The 12,675-nt window shown below is 34.9% G+C and overlaps 1 protein-coding gene across 6 annotated transcripts in view; it reads left to right on the top strand.

Annotated features, from left to right (window-relative positions):
- LOC128675763 (protein sidekick-1-like) overlaps nucleotides 1-12,675 on the top strand; it is a 196,381-nt gene that overhangs the window by 93,435 nt on the left and 90,271 nt on the right. The gene's annotated exons all lie outside the window — the stretch shown is intronic.

The raw sequence follows: 12,675 nt of genomic DNA, 5'->3' as shown, positions 1-12,675 counted from the left end.
ATCCTTTATTTCGGTATCCAATTCGCTCTTTTCAGCTTGTGAATTGTAGGGTACTTACATAATACGTAATGTTGATTTTACAGCAATATCCCTCACATGTCATTATCTGATAAGGCGTTTAAAAATTATTGTAAACTCACTACTTCAATATATATCGCAGGGATTTTATCAGAGACGTGGTTTTATAATTTCACTAATGAATTTATAATTACACAGATTATTCAGTGTATATCTTTTCAGTGTTATTGTAATCACGGGACCGCAACAGTGATATTTCAATAACCTTAGATATTGTATGATGTTTGTTTGTGGTGGGGGGCTTCGCGCCTTCTGATCGGTCAGTCGAGCTGATCACTCATCACAATATATTTGAAAAAATAAAAGTTGTATTTTGTTGGATTGGAGCTTTAAAATTATATTTTGTTGATTATTCTAGACAAAAAAAATGAAAATGAGTGCTTATTAGCAATTGCAACAAATCAATAAAAAAACCTATCTATTATTTCATAACTCTATAATTATACTTTGTGGCACAGTTAGTAATAAATATGGACCAATCTGTGATTTGTGTTGAACCAGTTTTAGGTCGTAGTGTAAAAATATAAGGTCTTTATCTCTTTTGGACTTAGTTACATCTCTGTATCGCGGGTATGACGAACACTACCAAATTTCGTGCGTGATTTGCGTGAAATAACTATAACATAATACGAGAGATGTACGCATGTACCGTCACGATATATTATGAAAATGGTCGGATAGGGAAAATGACGTAAGAAAATAAGAATAGAAGCCGTCACGCCGATGAATAGATATTCAGTGATTGGAGAATATTTGTAGCATAAGTTTTCATGTGATATCTTCTCAGTAGGAATAGGATTGTTGTAAGTACTTAGATAATTGATTTTGACGGTGTACAAATTATAATGCATTTATACACCGTCTATTTAGTTTAAAAAATCTAAACAAATCACAGCAAACTTACGATGTCCTTACAAACATCAAAACATATGTACATGAAAATGAAGCATCTAATATCTTTTACTTGTCTGTGTATACACATGAGTGTTTTATCGCTTTTCCAAAAGAAATTATTTAGTGAGTGCAGAAACACTCATTAATTATTGATAGTTTACAGCTTGCTTATATACGCACCACTTAACTTACTTATCCTCTGGCTCAGTGATCCAAAGTGGACCATGATCCGAAACGAGGGAGCGCCATATTTTACTGTTCTACCACTATTATCTACATAAGCAATATTTGAAATTCATATCGAATAGTGGTTTGTCGCTTTGGTTTTAAATTAGACGGTGTAAAGTACGTGTATTTAACTAAAGATAAAAACTACTTAGAAAAGATAATTAAGGTTTATTTTAGATCTTTTAGATCATAATAATTACGTGACCTAAATAAAATGTCTAGTCTTTACGGGAATAAATGCGGGCTTACCTATTCAGTGTCTTAACAAACACAGAATTTTTTTGAAAAATAAATCTAAATAATAAGCTTGAAAATGGTACTATCTCTAACGTTTTAGCGAAAACTCTCAAATTTCCACGAGATACGTTTACAAATTTGAATTTTCTCAGCCAGCTCGTTACGCGCGGCGCTCTGTTTGGCCATTTCGTAAGTTTATTTCCACAGTTCCTGTCTAGGCTGTCTCATCCTCGTAATATACAGTCACACAGTTTTTGGTTACCTTCAAATATGGAATAATGCTGAATAGATATTTGTTTCGACTGATTTCACCTAGTTATTTCTTCACTTCTTCACTTCACAATAATACAGTGCTAATGATGCGGCCTAATCGGAAATAAAAGAAAATTATAAGACCATCAATCGTGAAAGTTTGTTACACTTCTGTTATCGTGTGCTAACTACAATATAATTGGTGTGGACTGATACGGAATAACCTTGGAACTTGCGTCGCTCGTGTTCGCCGAGCTTTGGAAAAAGGGCTGTGGATTTGGGCAAAAAAAGAAACAAATTATTAAATGCTTAATTTTACAGAATTTCTTATTTATTTCAAACTTATATAATAGCATAGCTGTGCCTCGGGGACTTTCCTTCGTTCTCCCGTGGGAATTTCGGTATAAAAGTACTTTGTGTTATGCCAGGTTATATTCTACCCGTGTACCAAATTTCATAACAATCTGTCGAGTAAATTTTCCGTGAAAGAGTTACAAACATACATTTTCACAAACTTTCGCATGTATAATATTAGTAGGAAGTAGGATTACACGATAAGAAATGAGTGTAAGGGTTGTTGTGATTGTTCTTGTTCGTCTACCCTTACTTTCACTTTATTTGAGGTCGAATCTCCTACATCAGAGGTGACTACTTCATGTTGTCTGGGAATTGATTTTTGAATGTTACATTTTACGGAATATTGCGAAAAATAGGGAGTCTTTTTATGTATTACTGAGCATGCAAACAGGCATGTGGCCCACCTTAGGGCAAAGTGCGGTTTTGCATTCCAATAAGTACTCACTATCGAATCAATGGGAAATGTCAGTTGTTTTCTACATTTTGCGGTACGGAACCCTAAAAAATAAAGTAGTGTACTGCTTGCAAATTGACTGCACCCAGTTTTCAATTACTGCAGAGTTAACATTTAATAAAGCAATGTCTAAAATAATCTCCTCGCGGCGCGTGACCGGGCGGCTGCGTCACGGCTTTGACCATAAATCTGAATATTTTATGCGAAATAAACTTTTCCTTCAAAACAAACCCTTTTATCATACACATCGGTATAAATATTAAAAGGAATTGTAAAAATTCCAGCCGCGGTATTTGCGGAGACTAATGCAACGGTATAATAAACAGTTTGTTTAGGTTTTGCGCACATGACACGGCGCACCAAAACTGTAATTGCAAACGTAGCTGCTGTCTTCACCTTCACTTCACTTTGAAAATCGACGATAAACTAAGTATTAGGTAAATATTTACGTCAATAAGCAATTTATATCGGCCTACGTTGAAAAAAGAAATATAAATTTAATAAAAATATTGAAATTGTCATACACCTCTTATTGGTAAGGTACTACTTGCCAGTAGACATACAAATATTTATTGAAATAAGTAGGGAAAATAAAGAATTATGACGTAATTATCAAGTTAACAAACTAATTACGTATTTCTATATTACAAAAATGAAATCAATGTTTTAATTCCAGTTGCGATTTCTATACCGATATCAATTGGAAAAGTCAGGCAAAATTACAAATGCAAAATTACATATAATTCTCATTGGAGTCACATATAAAGTCCCAGCGATCCTGCAGCCAAATCACGGACAGTGTGAAACGGGCCTTAGGTTTTTGAGCGCTCAAAACTGACACAATTATTACCTACCCTACGTCGTACATGTTATTATCTGTGTTTTAAACGTTAGCAGCTTTTGATGAGCTCGTCCTCGGGTTGCGTTTCCGTTTGTTTCCTGAATTGTTTTGAACCCAGTTGTTTTGGATTTGTCTGACGGAGCGTTTTTCCAGTTTATTTCACTCGTTTTAACGGTGTTAGGGATTTTGTTTTTTATTTTGAGTGAAAATGAAAATATTTTACTGGAAATTATAAGGATTTTTCCCGGGTTTGATCATGAAAATAAAAGGAACATTTTAAATTTTGTGCCTGTCTTTGGAAGTAGACCAAGAAGAACATAAATGTTAGCAGACCATGAGACATGTAATAGACTGATTGTGAAAATAGACCAAATATTCAAAATAGACCAAATGGGAAAGTAGAGTGATCGTTTCGGAGGGATTGTGTACTATAAACATTCTACGCCTGAAAATATCGCATTAAAATAAAACAGTGTGTAAAAATACTGTCCGACATGTAAACTATCCACCGGCTATAGGTTTTGTTAATAAATTAATACATAACTTATAATATAAAGCCAAACATGTAACCACGCGTCATTTAATTAAAGGAAACGTTGCAAAAATTTGCGTCAATCACAAAATTTTGGGAAAAAAGTCTAAATATACTTGTGTTGAATGTTGACAAGATTTTACATGTGAATATTTGTGATCAAAGCACACGTACTCTGCAATTTAATAAAAAGCCGAGGCGGTGTTGGTGCCCATTGACACACTACTTGATAGATCAGACACTGTGTCTCTCTCTCTCTCTCTCTCTCTCTCTCTCTCTCTATCTTTTTTCTCATGTTCCCGGACGCATTCCTGGCTATGAATGTGAAACCGTGAAGCCATGTGGTAGCGTAAAAAATAAACTTTAAAGTTTTGGAGATTGGGATGTTATGTTACAATCGGGCTGACTGAGCGTCAACCCTCTTTGAGAATGCATTTGTTGCCTATTAGTCGTCAAAGCTATGTATCCCTTAGTCGCCTCGTACGACATCTACGGGAGGGTATGGAGTAGTCACGCTTGGTCATAAATTAACATTCATGTATGTAACATATCAAGGATGCGTTTCACCAGTTACCTTTGACGTTAACTTTAACCTGCATAGAAAAACGCAAAGTAAGCCATTTTGTCTACACGTCGCGGCGTCGGCGGCGCACATGTTAAAGTCAACGTCAATGTTGACTGGTGTAACTCACCAAACAATATCACTGTACTGGTGTAAGTGTTAATGGCATGGATGCCTACAATGAGGCAATGCATTAAGAAGCCATGACATTTGATGTCCACACAGTATCCTCAAAAGTGGGCTGACATCAAGTAATTAAAATATTTATTTTTACGCTTTTAGGTTTTAAAACCAAACCTGGGAAAAAATCCATGACTATATTTTATAGTTGTTAAAAAAAAGTGTGAATGTGTCCTACTTTACGGTGTCTATCCGGATGATGTCAATGCACGCGCCGCTATTTCGCAAAAATGCTGCTTGCAGATAGAAATTGTTTGCGAAGTGATAACAATTACGTTTTTATTAAAATTCTTATTCTTAAAGTGAGGTTAATGTCCTTCAGAATGCGGGTATAAAAAGATACGAACCTTTTTTTAACGCCTCATGACGGTTTCTTACGCCTTTTTATGTTGTATTAATTTTGTGATAGCAACAAAATTTAATTTTCTTTGTATTAGCGTAGAAATGGGTTATGATTTATATACATCCAAAACTAATATCGAAAATATGAGTATTCAATTTGTAAGCAAATAAAATATTCATATTTAATATTATTACTTGATAAAATATTGATTATTGTTAATTTTCATTAAAATTTCTGACTAATTTCGTTCAGTTTAGTCTCTGATCTGATATTGACTAGTTGTCCCGCGGGAATCTTGAATGTTTCGTACCATATATTATTATTTCTTCAAGGAATGTCAGAATTGGTTCATCAGTTACTCATGATCAAAAAAAATTGCTATAAATAAGCATACATTCAGAAACTTCAATAATATTTCGATTGTAATAAACCAGCCCAACTTGTTCAACAATAAACAAGTGAATTATTAGATTAAACAAATACATATGTTGTTATTTGATTCTTCAGTAGCTCTGTCAATCCGTCTAGACGCTCGTTGTCTGAGAGTAGATTTAAATTGTCGATATATTCGTTCGGGATTCTACGTGGGATACATAAACAAATAAGTATAAACGTTTATTTGGACAAATAATGACAGCAACTTAAATATGCATAATGAACTAAGAGCTTTTATTTATGTAATAGATTTTATATCTCTAGCGGCCTGTTCTGGTATAACTATAAAATTGTACACCGAAACCTTCTAAGTATCACACTGTCCATTAAAAAACGCATCAAAATCCCTTGCGTAGTTTTAAAGATCTAAGCATACATGGACAGAGAGAGGGAAGCGACTTTCGATTCCAGAAGTTTTTCATCTCATTATTATTTAAAAAAAGGAGCGACTTTGTTTTTAACAATATGTAGTAATACTGAGAGTAAACTGTTATTTAAAGTTAAAAGAAAAAGAATTTATTATTTTATTGGATTTTCAATTGTCATAATGTACATTTGGTTTTCAATTTTTTTATTTTATATTTTTCAACCGTATATTTTTTATACTATTTGTCATATTGAAAATTAAAACCAGCTCTAAATACTACATTCGCAAAGTCATTTTGTCAACAAAATGATTATTCAGAAAATACATTAATACATTTCATGCAGCCATCCGTCTCTCCACATCGGAAGGTATAACTCTGCAAGTTTGAACAATTAGTAAACAAATAGCAGCGTTTAAATTAGATGCGTCTTCCTGAGCCCGCGCCCGTCGCACGCGGAAACCGACACAAAGCCGCGCTTGTGTTAAACTTATCCAAGGAAACTTTCGTGTTGGGAATTAGCCAAGTCTGCACATTCGATATTGAAGCGAGAAATGGAAAATATTATATCTTACATGTATAACTATTATGGGATGTGTCCGCAGGTTATACATTTATAATTCTTGTATTAATTTTAGTTTATGTACTTATTTTAGTGAAATAAAGTTTTTACAAACAAACTTTTACGTAAATCAAAAAAAAAAAAAAATCAAAATCATTTATTCTATAACAAAGATTTACAATACAGAGGTTGCAGGGGCTCACCAATTAAGTTTGTAAAACCTGTATCTGGCGAGTCCCGCTCTTTCGGTACAATGACATAAGAGAACAAAACTAAAGTATGATCATAATATTTAAGTTAATCTTATATTAATTTATCTTAATTAAGTACATTTGTGAATTATGTAGGTATATAATAGATATTTCCTCACAGATGTGTATGCATTTAGCTTATTTTAAATAACTTTAACAAGTAGCGCTTCAGTATCATCATACGTAAGCTTCTGTAACCAGGATGATACTTCTCGTTTACAGTCATAATAGGTTTTAGAATAGATTTTCATTTTGTTATTAAGTGTCTTATACAGATATTCAGTTAATTTACGGCTTTGTTTAGATTCAAAAATAGTTTTAGAAGGTTGTATGTTGATTACGTTCATTCTTCTCTGAGTTAAAATGGTTTTGTCATATTTTAAGGTTTTATGTAGTCTAAGAACAGAGTGTAAAATGTAAAGTTGCCTAATAGTGAGAACATTAGTTTCCGCGTACAGCATATGGGTAGGGTATCGATATGGTTTAAAATGCATAAGTTTTAACAAGGAGCGTTGGGCACGTTCAAGTTCAATAAGTTTCGTTTTAGCCACGCAGCCCCAAACCGAAATACAATAAATAAGCACTGATTGAATAAGAGATACATAGATATTATGAAGGAGTTTAGGGTTGGCTATATGCCTTAAATATTTAAAAATCCATGAAAGTTTTCTTATCCTAGCTGCAACCATATCAACATGAGAGAACCAATTTAAGTTTTGGTCAATGATAACTCCCAAGTATTTCGTAGATGTCACTTTAGCAACAGCAAGGCAATCACAGTCCTCGAGGGAGCCCCCGCAAGTGTGGATTTTTAATGATAGATTTAGGGGTGGTTGCGTATTATTTCTAATAGAAAAGGCAATATAGTTTGTCTTAGTAAGGTTGAGTGTAAGTAAATTACATTTCAGCCAATCTTGAGCAGCTATAAGTCCACGCTCCGCTAGATCATATACATTCCTCCAGGAGTTACCCGAAAAGACGATGGCAGTGTCGTCCGCATAGCAAAATACCTGACCTCCCTCAAGATTCAGCTCGCATAAACTATTAATATAAATTAAGAAAAGAGTCGGGCCAAGCACGCTGCCCTGGGGAACACCGTAGCTTATAGATGTGTCGCGACTAGTGAAGTCACCCACTTTAACTCTTTGCTTTCGCTCATTTAGGTAGTCAGACAAGAGCCTCAGCGGAACGCCTCGTACACCAATCCTCTCGAGTTTTTGCACAAGAGCTGGAACAGAGACCGTATCAAAAGCATTTTTTAAATCAAGGAATAGCGTTAAACATTTTTTGCCAGAATCGAGTTGAGATACTACCAAGTTAGTCAAATCAGCCACAGCATCTTCGGTACTCCTGCCTGACCTAAACCCATATTGACGTGAGGATAGTAATTTGAATTTATTAAGATAATTTATTAACCTCGAGTTAATTAATTTTTCGATTATTTTGGAAATAGCAGAGAGTACCGAGATTGGTCTAAAGTTGTTAATGTCGTCTCCGTTCCCACTCTTGTGCACTGGATGAATGATTGCACGTTTCAAGGCTCTTGGAAAAATACCGAGTTCAAAACACCGGTTGAACAAATGGGCGAGTATAGGAGTCAAAATATGACTACTTAATTGGAGAAACTTGGTACTTATGCAGTCCCAGCCAGGAGCACTAGTTGCTCTCAGTCCCATCAGCACCTGGTAGACTTCCTGACAATCCGTGTCAAAAAGCACAAACGAATGTGTTTGAGATTCTGCACCGGGGTCACCAGTGCTCCCGTCTGAACCACTTTTGAATTTCTCTGCAAGTTTACACCCAACATTAGCAAAATGATTATTTACGTATTCAACAGATTCAGATGGAGTTTGTAAAATATTTAAAAGTTCGGAATTATTAGAAGTAGCTTTTTTTAAATTAGCGATTGTTTTTATTGTATTCCATAAGGATTTAGGATTTTTTGAAGCAATATTAAGTTGGTTTCTTTCATAGGTGCGTTTGAGTTTTTTCAACAAATTATTAAGAAAGTTGCGGTATCTGCGATAAGTTACATTTAATATTAAGTTATGCTGGTCATTTCTAGCTTTTTGTTGTAACCTATTTCTATTTTTAATACATTTAATCAAGCCAGGAGTGATCCATGGCTTGATGTTTCTTTTACTTTTGGAAACGATTACTGTTTTGGTATTTTCAGTTACAGTTTGAGTAATTTTTTGAATGAGAAGGTCTGTTATATCGTTTGGATCGGAAAGCAACAGAAGGGAATCTACATTTTTATTTTCTAGCGATGATACAGCGTTAAGGAGGTCTATTTTGGTATTAAATGTTGATTTTTTAAAACAGTTTGTAGGAGTTTGGAGATCGATATAGACCATATTGTGATCCGTAATAGTAGAATCCAACACAGCTATACAAGCATTGACGTTATTATTTTCAGTTTTTAATATTGCATGGTCTAAACAATTATCATATCGTGTTGGAAAGTAATGCCCAGGTAAAAGCCCGTACACAGAAAGCATATTTAAATATTTGGACCTGTTTGCAATAGTATTTGCTAGATCTGTCGGATAACTGATCAAATTAATATTTATGTCTCCTGTAATGATTATATTTTTAAAGTCACTTAGTTGATTAAGATAACAGCCAAGGGAATTTACAAAAGGTTCAGCATTTTTAAAAGATGGCGATCGATAGATACCAAAAATTATACAGTTACCAATATTAACCTGAAGACATGAAGCATCAGTTATATTTATTTCTTTTACAGTTGATTTAAATTCCTTTCTGATATATATCACTACACCGTCATTTTGGTTTATATATTTAGTGGAGTGATAAGCATTATAACCGTCAAGCTGAGGTATCGGCTTGTCAATATTCAGTCTACATTCTGTTAAGATCAAAACATCTATGGAGTTCCTAATTGAAGAGAGTACAGCTAACAGGTCATCAATATTGGAGTAAACACTACAGATGTTCTGAGTAATAATAGAGCAGTCAACGCGCCTATCTTTATTATGGTTATTTAGTTCCTCTATTGTACAAGCCATAGAAAAAGCTACTTCAGTGTTGTCTATTTCTTTTGTAATAAAATATGTATTATCCATATTCATAAATTTTCATTCTACGGGACATTATGTATGTGCATGTATAACAAAAAATGACGAAATACGAGAAATATGGGTTTGTTACATTGTAAACTATGAGTACTGATACTGACTGTGTGAGGTTGTTTAATACTAAAAACATGTAATAGCAAGACACTGTTAGGACACTTATAGATCTATATATATAGTAGGTAGCTTCAGAAACCATTAAGCACTTATAATAATTACAAGTAATACGTTTTAGAAACCAAAATACTATTTGCTGATAATTTAACCAAAGTTTACAAGGCAGAACTAGTCATGCCTCTGATTTGGAAAGCACCTGAAGCTGGGCTTCATTAACAACCGTGACGATCGGCGATGTATCGTTCTTCCTTAGATATACTTTACCGAAGGCCGTCCAACAGTATTTAAAGAGTTGTCTTCTATGCAAGTCCCTGGCCAAGAAGTAAAGCCGCGCAGCTTTTGCAGTGAGTAGTTCTGAGACAAATATAGGCGAATCACCGTCAGTCTTAAATCCCAAGTGTTTCAAACTTAACTTAGAAGATTTATTCCTATAATTAAAAGATTTACAGGATTTTAGAACATCAGTTTTAGTTAGCACAGACGTAAGTTCCAGAACTATAGTTTTATTATCGTTATTTTTATTTTTCTTAACACGATAAATGTCTTTAATGTCGGTCTTAGTAATCTTCTGGCAGCCAACACTTTCCGACAATGTAGAAGCCATAGAGACAAGATCTTCTTTGGTCTCATTTTGTTTGGTTGGGACATTGCGGATTTCTATGCAAGTTTTACGGTTTATTCTTTGCACATCTTCAAGTTGATTCTCCAGGAGAGATATATATTGTAAGTCCTTTTTTCTTTGGATCTCCATAGACTCCAGTTTTTTCTGAAGATTTTCATTTTGAGTAGTAACAAAAGAAACACTACTTTCTATATTTACAATAGAGCGTTTCATTTCATTTATAGTATGCGTCAGGGAGACAGTGTTCTTCTCCAACTTGTCACTCAAATTCAGCATCATATTTCTCATCTCTTCCTGGAACCTTTCAAGGTCGCTTGAACAGAGATCGTTACTTCTCTTTCTCTTTATACGAGTGCCAACATAATTTGGTGGAGTAGTGTCTTGTGACAACAAATTTAGATTTGAGTCAGAGAGAGATTTGTTAAGAGAATCCATAGTTTGTAAGCTCATTCTATAATTTATATTTTGATAGACTACGCAGACAAAAGTTCCGTAAACAAATAACTCGTATTGTGTAACAATGCAGCACTGCAAGTGTCATTCAAATTTTACCCGTGTATCAAATGACAAGGTGATTCGTCCTAATAACCCGTTCTCACATATACGTAGCAGTCGTACGAAGCGTAGCACATTCAATTTCTTGTTTGTATAATTCCACTCACATTATTTCGATTCGGCGTAGTAAATCAAGCTAAATATTGCTGTTTGTGGGCCCTCGTAGCTGCTCGTAGCACACACTTTAGTTGTAGTGTAGATGACGCACGTCACGGTAGGCAATCTCGTAGCACACAGCACAAATCGTAGCACTCTCGTAGCGCAGGCGCCGGTCCCTACCACCACCACCGCGATATGATTTGAGAAGCGAGACAAAAATACTCGTAGTAATTGTCTTTTTCCTGCGGAGGTGAGGTTGCGGTAACCGCACTCGCTACAACTTGCCGTGACCTTGGTGGCAGTGACACGTTAAAGGAACTAATATTAATGCGACGTAAGTGCACGGATTGTTTGGATAGGACAAACACGCGTATGTTGACACTAATAAGAGCGTAATCAGCGCGAAAGTCTTTAATTGATTTTAATATCAACGAGTAACACGTCTACACTGTAAGGAGTCTCGGGCGAAAGAGGAAACGTAAAGGAGTAAACAAATGTTATGAATGTTTAATAATAAATGTTTACAGTTTTCAATTGCTATCAGAAGAATTAACTCGCTGTATCATTGATAAAAAATACTATTTGTAATGACAATGATATTTGATTTTCATTTTCTTAGTTAACTATAGCGATATCGTGTCCGAAGTTCCCTACTGCCCAACGTATACGAGGTCAATGCCATAGCCACATACTGTATACTTTTTTTACGCTGTCAACTGTAGGTTCAGAACTTTGCTGTCTGTCCACCGCGCGCCTTTCGACGGTGGGCGTTTCCCCGTTACTTACGATTCCACGTTCGCCCTTGTTATTTATGTTCACCACACAAAATAAATTTAGTATAAGTGGTATTTGCGAGTGCCGCCTTTGCACAATGAAGTTTTATGAACCCCCGAGATTGCGGCCAATAAGATGCTGTGTTTAGGTGTGCTGGGATGTGGTGCTTTATTGCTAATGTTTGAGGTGTTGGCCCCAATATTGGTAACAATCAGAACTTATAAGAAGTTAGAAGTGTAACGACATTGTTTTGCTTTAAACAAAACAATATAATACCAAGGACTCCATATTTGCATATTATAACAACAAATCTCTGCTGCGTCTGTCTGTCTGTTCGCGAAGAACATCAGCGTGGTTGGTAGAAAACTGCTAAAGATACATAATTATGGAAAATAAGGTTTTTGACCAGCTGTGAGATTCTTAATATATTATGAAAAAATCGACTATGAAGTAAGCTAGTAAGTTACAGCTGTTCACAGCTGTAACGAAAATAGGGTGCTGAAACGTGGCATTACCGGTTATCATTATGATATCTCCCTTCTCATTTGTTTGTTATATGTGGTTAGTCTGTTGTGGCTTGTGGGGAATGAAGCGATGACTTTACGTAATGTAGCGGGGAATAGTGTTAGCGTTGTTTTTCCACTCTATTTCATATACGTCGGAATTCCCTTTTTCTCATCACGGTGCTAGAAATAAAAAATAGATTTTTCATATCTCATCGTCCATACTATGCATAGTATTTTAAATAGAAAACATTTGTATATTTTGTTTTGAATAAACCTTTTCTCAAAAAACACTAATTGGTTTTGATGAAATTTGGCACAGAGAATCCTTCAGGA

The sequence above is a fragment of the Plodia interpunctella genome, chromosome 15 (genome assembly GCF_027563975.2).
Source record: "Plodia interpunctella isolate USDA-ARS_2022_Savannah chromosome 15, ilPloInte3.2, whole genome shotgun sequence".
NCBI lineage: Eukaryota > Metazoa > Arthropoda > Insecta > Lepidoptera > Pyralidae > Plodia > Plodia interpunctella.
The sequence above is the reverse complement of the archived record's forward strand: the minus strand, read 5'-3'. Positions and strand labels throughout refer to the sequence as shown.